Source organism: Bos grunniens, chromosome 1 (genome assembly GCF_055505025.1).
Source record: "Bos grunniens cultivar Pamir isolate PY7600 chromosome 1, Bosgru_T2T1.0, whole genome shotgun sequence".
NCBI lineage: Eukaryota > Metazoa > Chordata > Mammalia > Artiodactyla > Bovidae > Bos > Bos grunniens.
The window spans coordinates 97983629-97997043 of NC_141165.1; the positions used below are offsets into that span (position 1 = coordinate 97983629).

General features: G+C 37.0%; 1 protein-coding gene across 46 annotated transcripts in view; it reads left to right on the forward strand.

The window, feature by feature from the left end:
- Nucleotides 1-13415, forward strand: part of ZBTB20 (zinc finger and BTB domain containing 20) — an 847908-nt gene that overhangs the window by 458349 nt on the left and 376144 nt on the right. For all 46 annotated transcript variants that reach the window (XR_015165318.1, XR_015165313.1, XM_086405119.1 and 43 more), the window contains one exon: nucleotides 4902-4949. The gene's annotated coding sequence lies outside the window, so the exon portion shown is untranslated. The remainder of the gene's footprint in view (nucleotides 1-4901; nucleotides 4950-13415) is intronic.

Sequence of the window (13415 nt, forward strand, 5' to 3'; positions counted from 1 at the left end):
GATCAGAATATTGGGGTCACTAACTCAAATCCGTTTTTCTGAGACCTGAACAATAACTGAAAATCAGAGCTAAAGGTAATAAGAATGAAGCTATTCCAGATGTTAGAATTGTTTCTCTAATTGACTGTTACTCTCTCCCCTCTGTTTGGTCCTTTTTCCCTCTCCCTGTTTCTCTCTTTCTCTTTTTTCTTCCCTGCCTTCCTGCTCCTTTCTTTTTAGTGTTCTGAATTCATTAGATGGCATAGTGTAAATCAATAGTAAACGCTAACCGCCTACTCTGTACTCAGTTACGCAACATCGCATAACCGGTACACAGAGACAAAAAGGGAAAAAGCACACACAGCCTTTACATTCAAAAGCTCTTGCATAATTTTACTTTTCCACAGCCAAAAAGAAAAAAAAAGGAAATAACAGATGGGGAAAACTTACAGTTTTTTTTCCCTTTTTTCAGACTGTTGAGAAGGGAGTTAGCTAACATTCATGACCATTTCTAGTTGCCCTGAGCTGCAGCAAAACATCCCATAATTGTCAGTGCCTTCACTGGCTTTAAATCAAGATTTTGTGACCCTCCATGATGTGGTAAATTTTCCAGGTAACATAAGACTAAAATTATTCTGAGGTGTTTAATGCTGACTTGGTTTTTACTTATTTTGTGAAAAATCAACAACATTTAAAGTAAGAAATGAATTTTAAAATAGAAAGGATAAGGAAGACAGCTGTGTGTGTGTATGTGTGTGTTTTCATTTGAAATGTATCCTGATGTAATATTTATGTAAAAAGCTGGTTATATAAACCCTGTCTTTCTCTTGCTTTTTACTTTGGGGGCTGGATAAAGCCCTACAGTTTTTTTTCTCATGACAAAGTATATTCAAACCCCAAAGTCTTAATGAAAGAGAAAACATCTAGATGCTACAGCAGACACTTAATTCAAACTCCCTACAGAATTCATCCCTTAAATAACAGATCCATTTAAGAACTTGTAGTTTCTGGAATTCTCATTTAGAACTTTCTGTCGCACTATTCCCTGGAACACCTTTGGATCATTGCACTGCCTTTAAGTCTCCGATGTATAATAAAGTGTTTTTTGTTGTTGTTGTTCTTCACTTCTTTGCTATACCCCCTACTTTTTCACTGGAGTAACTCCCTTCCCAAATGGGGACATGGTGAGATTTGTAGGAGGTTTATCAGTCTTCCTTCCCGGTTACAATATTTTGTTTCAACTTAACTGGCTGATGTCCTCTGGGCACCAGGCATTTGTCTGATGAGGGAGTTTAGAGGTCTTTGGAGGTTTGTTTTGTTCTTCCCTTTCAGCTTCTGCCTATCAAATGGTTTTCAAATAGATACAAAATGCTAGTGAGCACAGCATTAGGCACTCTGAGATTTCTGCTAGAGGAAAGATCAGGTATGTAAGGAGTGGTGTGCTAGTAGTTCTGAGGGTTCTTAATGCAATCAGGAAAGGTGAAACGGGGCCGGAGAGAGGATGGATCTGAGTAGGAACTACTGAAGCTCTTGATCACTGTGTATTTGGGATCAGTATCATTCCTTTAGATCATTCTTTACTTCTGGATGGTAAGGCCTTATGGAATTGGTTCATTTGATTTACTAAAGGAAGAAGGTAGATTTTTCTCTACTTTTTATGAAAGATTCAGGCTATTTCCTAGTTTGTTTGACTTTCTCTTATATGTTAGCTATTGAATTTTGGATTCCTTTTGTATGGAAAAGCCTGGTGCATAAAGATAAAAATCAAAGCCAGGAGAGTTTTGTCTGGTTTTTCAGGTTTCATTATCTAAATATGTGGTTCACTGTTGTAACAACTGAATGATCAAGATCACTGGGGTTGTAGTATCTCTGTATGTATGATGACATGGGCACATCTTTTGTTGTCTGAATATGAATAATGATTAAGCTAGCATATGTTTTTTAAGTATTTTGTAAATACATTTCCTTTCAGATTTTTTTTCCTTGAAATAATCTATAATTCAGACAGATTTGTTTGTGAAACATAATGAAAATTGGTCACAATATTCTAGTCTTTAAGCAAGATATTCACATATATATTTACACATATATCTTTTCTGTGTCCTTCATATTTTTAATCTTTTTTATTAATGTATAGCTGATCTACAGTGTTGTGTTAATTTCAGTTATACAGCAAAGTGATTTAGTTATATATAATTCTTTTTAAGATTATTTTCCATTATATATTATTATAAAATATTGAGTATAGTTCCCTGCTACTGTGCAGCAGGTCCTTGTTGGTTATCTATTTTATATATAATAGTGAGTATATATTAATCCCCAAATCCTAATTTATCTCTTTCCCCCTTTCCCCTTTGGTAACCATGTTTATTTTCTATGTCTTTGCATCTATTTCTGTTTTGAATATAAACTCATCTGTATCATTTTTTTTTAAGATTCTACATATAAGTGATATCGTATGATATTGTCTTTTTCAGTCTGGCTTACTTCACTTAGTATGATAATCTCTAGGTCCATCCGTGTTGCTGCAAAAGGCAATATTTCATTCTTTTTATGACTGAGTAGTATTTCACTATATAAATATACCATATCTTTGTCCATTCATCTGTCAATGGACATTTAGGATGTTTCCATGTCTTGGTTTTTGTAAATAGTGCTGCTATGAACATTGGGGTGCATTAATCTTTTTGAATTGTGGTTTTCTCAGTTGTAGGTAAGTGTGGATTCCAATAGGCAGTTTTGTATGTGTGTACTTGATTATCAAATTGAATACTGCACCATGTAAAATGTTTCTTTATAATGTAATTTTAACATGATTAATCTGTAGCCAAACACTTAGTTTTGGTCTACAGTTCTGTATACAGGGAATCATTTAGAATACCCTGATTTTCAAATAGGTTTGCTTGAATTTAAATGAAACCTTATTCCTCTATGGAGGAGCATTTTCTTGATTGTCAAAAATATTTGGAGCTATCTGGTTATCAAAAGAGTAGGGAAAATGTCTTTGAGTAAAACATATTTGGACTTTTTCCTGCCTCAGTTTTTCAGAATAACTTTCAATTCCCTCTCAGTTGATTTTCGCACTCTCTGAAACATACTTAGGGAAGAATTGACCTTTCAATGCCCCATTAATTCCAGCTGCTTTGGAACAGCACTCTTTTTTGGTTGTAACCATGGCCCTGGGAACTTGTAAGCTACTTCTAGCTTTTCTTCTGCAGTATGGGATCCAGGCCTAGGAAGGGTTGGCAAGCCTAAACTTTCTATTTCCAGGCATACAGGAAGATAGGGCAAAATTTAAATTTCTTCTAATTTTTTAGAAGTCCTTTACAACTCTTAGGGTAAACCTGGCTTCTCTTTGCTATTGGCAATAGTAATAGATATTTTTAAATGTTGCAACAAGAACCTCAGTCACTAACTTATACTCTTTCAACATGAATCACTCTAGTTGTGCCCAGCACACAGTAGCTGCTTTAGGAATATTTTACCTGAATATTTTGGTGAGCTGCAGTGACTGTCCCCTCTTAGTGCTTATGCAAGTAAGCAGTAAGCCATGATAGTAATAAAGGGGTCAGATGAGATCAAATACAGTGCTCTTCAAACTTCAGTCAGGGACGACCACCCCATTTTATAAGAAAGCCCTTATTATCCTGTCTCTATCTTTTTTAAAAAAATAACAAATTGCAGAAAGAAATTTTATATCTTTCCTGGAGGTCCTTTTTAATGGTCAGTGATGCACAGACCATTGGATCGTTTAACAAACATAATTTTGCGCAAGGTACTTTAGGGATCCTTATTGAGTTCAAATGCAATGTTAGGGCCATATGATTATGGGTCTCAAATATACTCCTCTTACACTCTGCCACAGGGTCTTTTGAATCTTGACTTTACTCACTTTGCTTAGGCAATTATTTTTTAGGCTTCTTTTATTTATATAAGTCATAGGATGATGACAAGTTTTATACAGAATTCTTCTTTTATAATGTTTCATTATCTTTAGCTACAGTAACTCCTGATCTTTCTAAATTAATTTTGGCTTAAGTTATCATTCTGGTTATTTTCAGGGCTTCATTCTGATGGTGATATTGTGGGTGGGAGGTGATCTCTGGTAAAACCATCTATGGCATCTCCATTATAAAAGCAGTGGAAAGACCTCCATGTGGAATTGTTGATAGACTTGCTGCTTGTTAGGAAAGCAATTTTTAAAATGCAGATTATATAATATTTGGGGATTTTGTTTCTCCACAGTAGAAGCTTTTTAAATGTTAATTTGGGGTTTGTTTTGTTGCTCTGTGACTTAGCATAAAAGGTTTTGGTTTTAAAAGGTTTCAGTTCACTCATTCCAGTTGTCTTACAGGACTTGGAATATAATGCTATACATTTATTTATACACATGAAAGAGGATAAGGCCAGTAACTCACAACTCATGAAACCAGGGGTAAATAATCCATAGCTTGTTCCACCACTCTTGCCACAATATTTATATCCAGAACACAAGGAACAAACAACCCCAAACAAGGAGAAACCAGTTTGTTTTTATTTACAAAATGTTTAATCAAAAGTACAGTGAAGTTCAAATGGAGCTGCAAATCCTGGTGGTTCACAATGGTTTGATTTATTTTTTTAAACAGACCATGGATAATTAACCATAAAACATAACTTTCTCAACACAAGTTACAGTGAATTACAGAAATAGGCAGCAAGTCTTTCACAACTGGTTACAACTGGTTAGAGCCTTAAAGTTAAAACACACAGGCAAATACAAAAGCCCTTTCTCAGGGTGCAGTTGTATTTTCATTCCCAAAGGGGAGCATCCTTTATTTTTATATAGTGTCAGTATGCCAGTGTCCTGAATGAGAAGTAAATGTGTTATTTTCTATGATTGCCATGTTGTCATACATTTTACCATATTCTTTTCATTTCAGAATGCTTCACTATCACTAACTGGATATTCCTCGTGACATTGCTGTCTGGTAAGCAACTTTTCATCATCTCTAAACGGCGACCCAAAATATTGAGGTGCACAGAAGTCAAATATATTTCTCCCAACCTCAGAAAGAATTAGACCTAAAGCTGTGGCATGTCCACCACCTCAAATGCTAGATTTGAACAGAAAGTATTTTGACATTGGTGAAGGGTACCTGTTCCATTTCCTGTTTATTCATTTGAAATACCATCATTTAGAATGGTAAGAAACATGATCTTAAGAACCTATTGTCACAGAGTTCAGCAGACGGTTTACACTGATTTTGCTGCACAGGGGCGAGGGGAAGTATTCAAAGGACTTGCTTGAAAAACTCTCCAGAGATAATATATGTCTATTTCCAAAGGAGTCCCCTGAGTGGACAGAGAAGGTGATTTGGTGAAGCTGAACATGGATGTTTCCATGTGGAACACTGAGTGTTTTTGCCTTATGCAGACAAAATTCTCCAAACATATTTTATGATGTGTTGAATTACCTGCTATTATTTGATGATATGCTACAAATTTGAAATGCATTTGCTTCATGTGAATCAATGATTGCTCCTGTGTATACCCACAAACACAAGGGACATGAAACCCTCACCACTACCACCAACATTACCAGTTAAGTAAGAGGATCAACATCAAGGCTGCAAGGGAACCTAGGTTTGAAACGAGTCTATGTGTCTTGTGAGAATTTGTAAAGTTTTAAAATTCAGAGTTTCAGGAATTCTTGAGAGTTCAGTGGCTGGGAGGAGAGTGCAGGTCTGGACTGAGGGAATATTGGTAGAACATCATCAAGACAGGACCTGAAAGAGTTGAGTGTACTAGAGATTAGCCTGCATAGAAATGAATTGACAGTTATACCAGAGAGGAAAGAGTGAAAGGGTGACTTGCCTGACATCTGAATATATTCTGCCTGGCCCTGGCCAGGCCTATTTAGTTATGAACATCATATTCACCAAATTTTTAGCACCTATACTCTTGATTTCTGTTTGTATGAATGTGCATAAGATGAGGGAAATAATCTCTTGGGTAATAAAGATAGCTTTCTAGCAGAGACTCTCCATATCTATCGCACATAATCTACAGATGTCACTGTATTTTTGTTTCTAGTTCTATTATACATCTATCTGTACAACAGATAGGCCTCTGTGCCTGTGTATATTACTCCAGTTTATCCTCAGAATATTTAAAGAGCCTCAAGTCAGTTTCCCATAGCTAGACCACCTGCTATACACCCAGACCCACAAGGATGAATGCTTCATTTTTGTTTCTTCTTTTATTTTTGTTTCTAGTTCTATTGTACATCTATCTGTCTCTCTAAAGGTACCCATCTTGCCAGTGAAGGGCACAAGCCTTTAGGTTGTGACTCCCTACTCTCACTTCAAACTTTGCTTGTTATGCTGCCCGAAAAGAAACTCCTATCAGTGTGAATGTTTAGAACTCAAGGGAGAGGCTCATTGGGTAACTTTAGTCATTCCCTTTGCACTCATTGTGAAGTGATCTCATCACAAAATGGCCTGAATTTCACACGTTTTCTGGCTTGCAAAAAAACCAGTTCCTCTCCTATTTCTATCCAACACACAGAAAGCTCTTTATGTTTCTATGATCAGATAAAATCTGATGGGTGTATTTCACATCTAGGTATGAAGATTTAAACTATCAGGGCAATGCTGGGTGTTTGTAGATTCTCTGTTTTAGTAAATGAAAAGCTCCTTCGGAAAGGAGAGCACATCTTATCCACTAATGAATAAATATTTATTTTCATTTTAAAATGATACATGCTTATAAAATAATTTGAAAAAACACATTGGAGTAAAATGAAGAAAAATTAAAGTAATTATTTCTATAATTTAAATCCAACCATTAATAACCATTTGATATATTTCTTTACTCTCATTTTCCCCTGAGGATATATTTTTTAAAACATGCTGTAATCATACTTTCCATATAATTTTATATCCTGCTTTCAAAATTTAACCTAAGAATTCTACATGTAATTACATAGTCCTTATAACCATCATTTTAAATAAATATATACTGTTTCTGAAGAATAGCTTACTTCACCTAAATGTCCAAGAGTATTTTCTTATTTTTGTTTTCATTTTTTGTTTCCATAATCTTATATATAAAAAGTAAATGAATCAGTCAATAAATTGTGAGTAAATGAAAGTTCAAATCAGGATAAATGTTTAAATCGTTTATGTGAACAATTTGAAATACTTGAGTGTAGGCAGATCGCTACCATGAATCCCATGTGCTCAGGACCCAGCTTGTGCAGTGACTAAAGCCATGCCCTGTTGTTTTCCTGTGCTCCCTCCATGTTTTTCTGAAGCAAACCCCAGTCATTATAGCATTTAGCCCATCAATATTTCAGGCCCATTAGAACCTTCTACATTTTCATGTTAAAAACATTCAGATCATTATATAGAGGAGTATTTTTCTTCTGAGTATTACTGTCATATTTTCTGAAATGTAAACATTGATCATAAAATCTCAGACATGTGTTTCAAAACATTTTTATGCACATCTGTAAGCCAAAGGGCAATTTAGTTGACTACAGAGATATTTTACAAGTTTGGCTAGGTTTCTTGGATGAGTTTTTTGGGGGTTTTTTTGGGGGGGGTGTTTTTTTTTTCTTTGACTCAAACTTAGGATGATGATTTGCATGCCAGATCAATACCACACTAACTACACTCATCATTGGATATCTCCTATGCTGTATATAATTCCATATTTGAGGTGAAAGGAAACGTAACCTTCTGACTACCGAGAAGTCCAGCGTGGCTGCACCCAACACATCCTAGATAAATATGGCGAAGCTACTTAAACCAAATGTAACACCGGATTTAACCATTTATAGGTATTTTTTGTTTGTTTTAATTGGCCAAAACAAAAGGCTGCTTCCTAAGGGGACACTTAAGAAGTCTGAAAACGGAGGAATTATACATTAATAGTCTGAATAATTTTTCAAAAAAAAGCACTATGTCTGGGAAAGTGGGCATAGATGGAGATGGTGCATTGCAGAACAAGGGATACTCATTGCCTCTGTGCCTATGTGTATTACTCTAGTTTATCCTCAGAATATTTAAAGAGCCTCAAGTCAGTTTCCTATAGCTAGACCACCTCCTATACACCCAAATCCACAAGGATGAATGCTTCATGCAACGAGGCTGTCCGCAGAGGACCAGTAGTAAAGGTTTTATCCTGCCTGGCTGTCTATGACCTGCAGGTCAGTGACGGTTCCAACAGGTGTATTCCACTCATCAGAGATTCATGATGTGAGTAACTGTGTACCATCCTGCATCAGTATAAACTGGATTTATGTGTTACTCAGGTCTATTTAATCTTAGGAGCACATTTTCCATTGGCCTTGGAAGTGAGTAGCTGGAATATTGATGTGTCTTAACCCTTAGAGGAAAAATAAGAGTTCTTCCACTGCACTAAATCTAGAAAGATATGAGGGTTTGCAGTATGGACACATACAAAATAGTTTTGAACAAAGTTGGTGGAGGAAAGCACATGGAAAAAAAAAGGAACAGAAGAAATAACATAAGCAATAAACTGTCTCAAGCAAACAGAAAGCATCTGTAAAAATTGCTAGACTGGATGGTGTCGACAATACGAACTATTTTTTTTTTCCATCTCATGTCTTTTTCCCCTCAGTCTTCTGATCATTTCTGTTTTTCTTTATCCTGGCCTGACATTACCATCATTATAATGTCTTCAAAAGTTCAGGAATGTATCTGACAGCTTGGTGTTGAAGTGGGCATTCCAGGAAAAGATAGGTAGGATCTAGCTACTATACTGTTTTAAAGCTACTGCTATTTCACCATAACCCAAAATACCCATATTTGGAAAGAGTTAACTTTTCATCATTATTTTAAGATTGATATTGCCAACACAACAACTGAAATAAAGGCATAAATTTTCACTTTTTCCTGCATTCTCTCTTACATGTGGTGTTGGGTTATATAGCTCATGTCATATAAACCTAGACTATAAACTGGGTTTTAGGGAGAAGAGGAAGTTTACCCATAGTTCTTTCTAGCTAAAGTATTATTCATTATGCCCAAGTGAACCTTAAGTGTCTCATCACAATAACAGATACTATTATTATTACTACTATGCTTAATAATAGTGTTTGATTCTTGGTGTGTGTGTGTGTGGCATATTCTTATGCTTGGCCTTGGGGTCTGGTGTTTATTCAGTTCTTACATCTGCTATAAAACAACCTTTCTTGAAATAAAGTAGTATTCCATATTCTCTATATCCTTCCCTGTAGTATAGTTCAAAATCATGGTTGAATGATTCTACTTAAATAGGGCAGGAAATTTTTTGCAAATGCCCCCATCAAGCCAAGACTTTAATTTAGACTTAAATACAGATAGTTACAAAAGGAAAAAAAAAAATGTTTTGTTCATACCACCAGACCCATCTTTGAAGAAGTTGGCATATTTTTTGGATAAATTTTATTAGACACATAACATATAATCATGCACAATTAACACAAGGATGGGAGTTACAGCATGCTTTTACTGAGATAACTTTGGTGATTCTCTCCCTTACCTGGAGGGGTGAGAGAAGGATGAAGACTCCATTCAAGGCAAAGATATTTAAGGAGATGACTTTGCAGCCAGCTCAGTTCTTTTACATTGGAAATGCGAAGTCTTCATTGTTTCATCCTTCACTAGAGATTACTCAAAGTCTATGATATATAGAACTTCCTTTGAGATGGTCCACTTTTGAGGGGACTACTCCATTAGCAAATCATGCTGGGCTCCATAGAGAACTGATTCTATTATTTTATCCTACTCTATGAAATATTCTTAAGATGCCATTGATGTATACTTTTTTATCAGAAGTCATTTGCTTTTTGAGTTTTTGATGGCCATTCTATGAATCAACCAACCCCGGTGGCTCAGACAGTAAAAGATCTGCCTGCAAAAATTGCCGGTGACCCTGGTTTGATCCCTGGGTTGGGAAGCTCCCCTAGAGAAGGAAATGGCAACCCACTCCATTATTATTGCCTGGAGAATCCCATGGACAGAGGAGCCTGGTGGGTGACAGTCCTTGGAGTCGCAAAGAGTTGGACTTGACTGAGTGACTAATGCTTTCACTATGAATCAACCTAATGTATTTGTGATGTGGAGATCTATAACCGCTGAATGCTAAGTTTAAAGACTTATATAATTACTTACTTAAAGACACGTTAGCTTTTAACTCTTTCTCTCTCTTTATGCACAAACAAGTTGATTGGATAATCATATCTGTTTATTGTTGTTGTACACAATGCACATAAAACAGGAAAGAGGAAAGGCTATTTGTAAGGGGTAATTACAATGGCAAAATTGTACTTTCTTTAATTGTTCTCATTTTCTAATTTCTGATTACATCAAGACCTACACTCTAAGATGTATATTTCAATTTTGCTAAGAAAATGACAGAGGAGAAAGATAAATCCAATTCTATAAAGTGATGTCAAGCACAAGTTGGCACAACTACAGTTATCAATAGTTCATTCAAACTCTATTCCTCCACTCTGGTAGGACTTTGATTTCTGCCCATCCTTTAATAAGGAACCAGAGCAAGGAAGAAGCAGACTTTTTTGGAAACCCTGGGAGGTCTGATCTTCTATGAGGACATGATCGATCTAGTGGATTCTTAGGAGCCTGAGTTATTTCTGGGATGGCTTGTCCAGCCCTTCGTGAAATCAGAACTCATACCATTTTCTGTAAATTAAGTTAAAAACCCAGAGGTTAAGTGAATCTTTACAATTGTCTCCTGATCACTCTTTCAACAAACTTTTGTTGATGCTTACTACGTGACAGGTACATGTGAACCCATTTCTTTTTTTTTAACTTTCCTAACTCTTTATACTTTTTCACTTACGCAAGGAGAAAATTCCTTTGAGTTTGTAAGAGCCTGTGCATATTTGAGTATAGCCAAAGATTCAGTCTCTTCCAGGAACTCAGGTTGTCACCCGGTGAGCCTGCCTTTGTCTTTTCTCCTAGTTCTGCCTGTGGCGCCTGTCACTAGCAGTCAAATAAGGACAATTTTACCATTCTCTCCTGCTGCTCTAATTTTTTTTTTTTTTTTTTACTGCTGGTACATGAATTTGTTATTCTTTATAATTCCCTTTGAAGTTGGAAATCCAAGGGGAATCTAAAACCGACCAGATGTTTCTGCTGCTGGGGAAGGAAGAGAGTAAGGATTAAGTTTAACAAAAACTTGGTCTCTAGGAAAAAAAAGATCATTTCAGCTGGAAATCATCATGAAGTGCGTTCATTTGCCTCATATCTGTTAATTTACATTTACTAGTTCTTTATAGACAATGTCACCTATCTATTTTCTCTGGGAGCAAAATCATAAATTCTGTGAACAAGGGAGTTCGGGTGGTGGTTTGGTCATGCCTGTTTCCCTTTTGGAGTTTTAGTTCTGTTGCCCTATGCATTCCCTTCACCTGCTTTGTGCTTCACCTGCTTTGTGAGTATTTTCTGTTATTTTTATCATTGTCTTTGTCATTATTGAAGGATCATATCATGTCCCACCAGGCTAGGAGGCCAATTCTGCAAACTTTTCCAAGAGAGTGAGGTCAATGCAGCCTGTGGTGAGGGAGGGAAGGAAAGAAGACTTGCCAAAGCGCTTAGCCTTTATGGAGAACTTCATCCTCTTTCAGTTCAGTTCAGTTCAGTCCAGTCACTCAGTCGTGTCCGACTCGTTGCAACCCCATGAATCACAGCACTCCAGGCTTCCCTGTCCATCACCAACTCCCGGAGTTCACTGAGACTCACGTCCATCGAGTCGGTGATGCCATCCAGCCATCTCATCCTCTGTCGTCCCCTTCTCCTCCTGCCCCCAATCCCTCCCAGCATCAGAGTCTTTTCCAATGAGTCAACTCTTCGCATGAGGTAGCCAAAGTATTGGAGTTTCAGCTTTAGCATCAGTCCTTCCAAAGAATACCCAGGGCTGATCTCCTTTAGAATGGACTGGTTGGATCTCCTTGCAGTCCAAGGGACTCTCAAGAGTCTTCTCCAACACCACAGTTCAAAAGCATCAATTCCTCGGCACTCAGCTTTCTTTAGAGTCCAACTCTCACATCCATACATGACCACTAGAAAAACCATAGCCTTGACTAGACGGACCTTTGTTGGCAAAGTAATGTCTCTGCTTTTGAATATGCTGTCTAGGTTGGTCATAACTTTCCTTCCAAGGAGTAAGCGTCTTTTAATTTCATGGCTGCAATCACCATCTGCAGTGATTTTGGAGCCCCCAAAAATAAAGTCTGCCACTGTTTCCACTGTTTCCCCATCTATTTCCCATGAAGTGATGGGACCAGATGCCATGATCTTAGTTTTCTGAATATTGAACTTTAAGCTAACTTTTTCACTCTCCTCTTTCACTTTCATCAAGAGGCTTTTTAGTTCCTCTTCACTTTCTGCCATAAGAGTGGTGTCATCTGCATATCTGAGGTTATTGCTATTTCTCCCGGCAATCTTGATTCCAGCTTGTGCTTCTTCCAGCCCAGCATTTCTCATGATGTACTCTGCATAGAAGTTAAATAAGCAGGGTGACGATATACAGCCTTGACGTACTCCTTTCCCTATTTGGAACTAGTCTGTTGTTCCATGTCCAGTTCTAACTGTTGCTTCCTGACTTGCATACAGGTTTCTCAAGAGGCAGATCAGGTGGTCTGGTATTCCCATCTCTTTCAGAATTGTCCACTGGTAGAGATCTGTAAATCAAAACAAGAGCATGAGTGATGAAGACCTTCAGGATGAAGAAGGAAAATCTTGTGGTCTTTCAAGGATTCAGATAATATTACAGACAGTTTGAATAAACAGGTTAGGAAATGGAAAATGATAGGTATATGGAAACACAGAAGAGAAAAAGAAAAGATGTCATCTGTGAGGCGATATGCAAGGGAACTCTCAAACTAGGTGTCCAAGACTTCAAGCCTTGGTGTAAAGTGAAAATTAAAAACAAAATTGGAGACAAATCTTAGAAATCAATCAGGATGTTTTGGTGGTATGCTTAGTGCTTCACAAAAGCTTTGGGTTGCAGAGTGGAGTTTTCTTCGCCTGCTTCCTTCCTGCACAGCATCTGTCACATGATCCGCTTACATTGCTCTCTGGATTTCTCAGGTTTCCAGGAGGATAGAGAAACCTGTGGATAACTGCTTTGCACCCTTACCTTGCTCAGTGGATTAAACGTTTGGAAACATTCCCCATACCTCACAAGAGATGCATACTCATAACTCAGCTTCTATTGCCCTTGCCTATCTTGTATTTAAATAGAAAGTCTGAGTCCTCCGTAATTATATTAAGCTTCTTAAGCAGCACATATCAACTGCATACACCATTTTAAGTATTTTTCCAGCCTTTTGAAAGGGAGAGTAGGGAAAGAGACAGAGAGAAATCACTTAGCAGCTGATTCACTTATTTTAAGCAGCTTTCCCCATTTTAAAATATAAA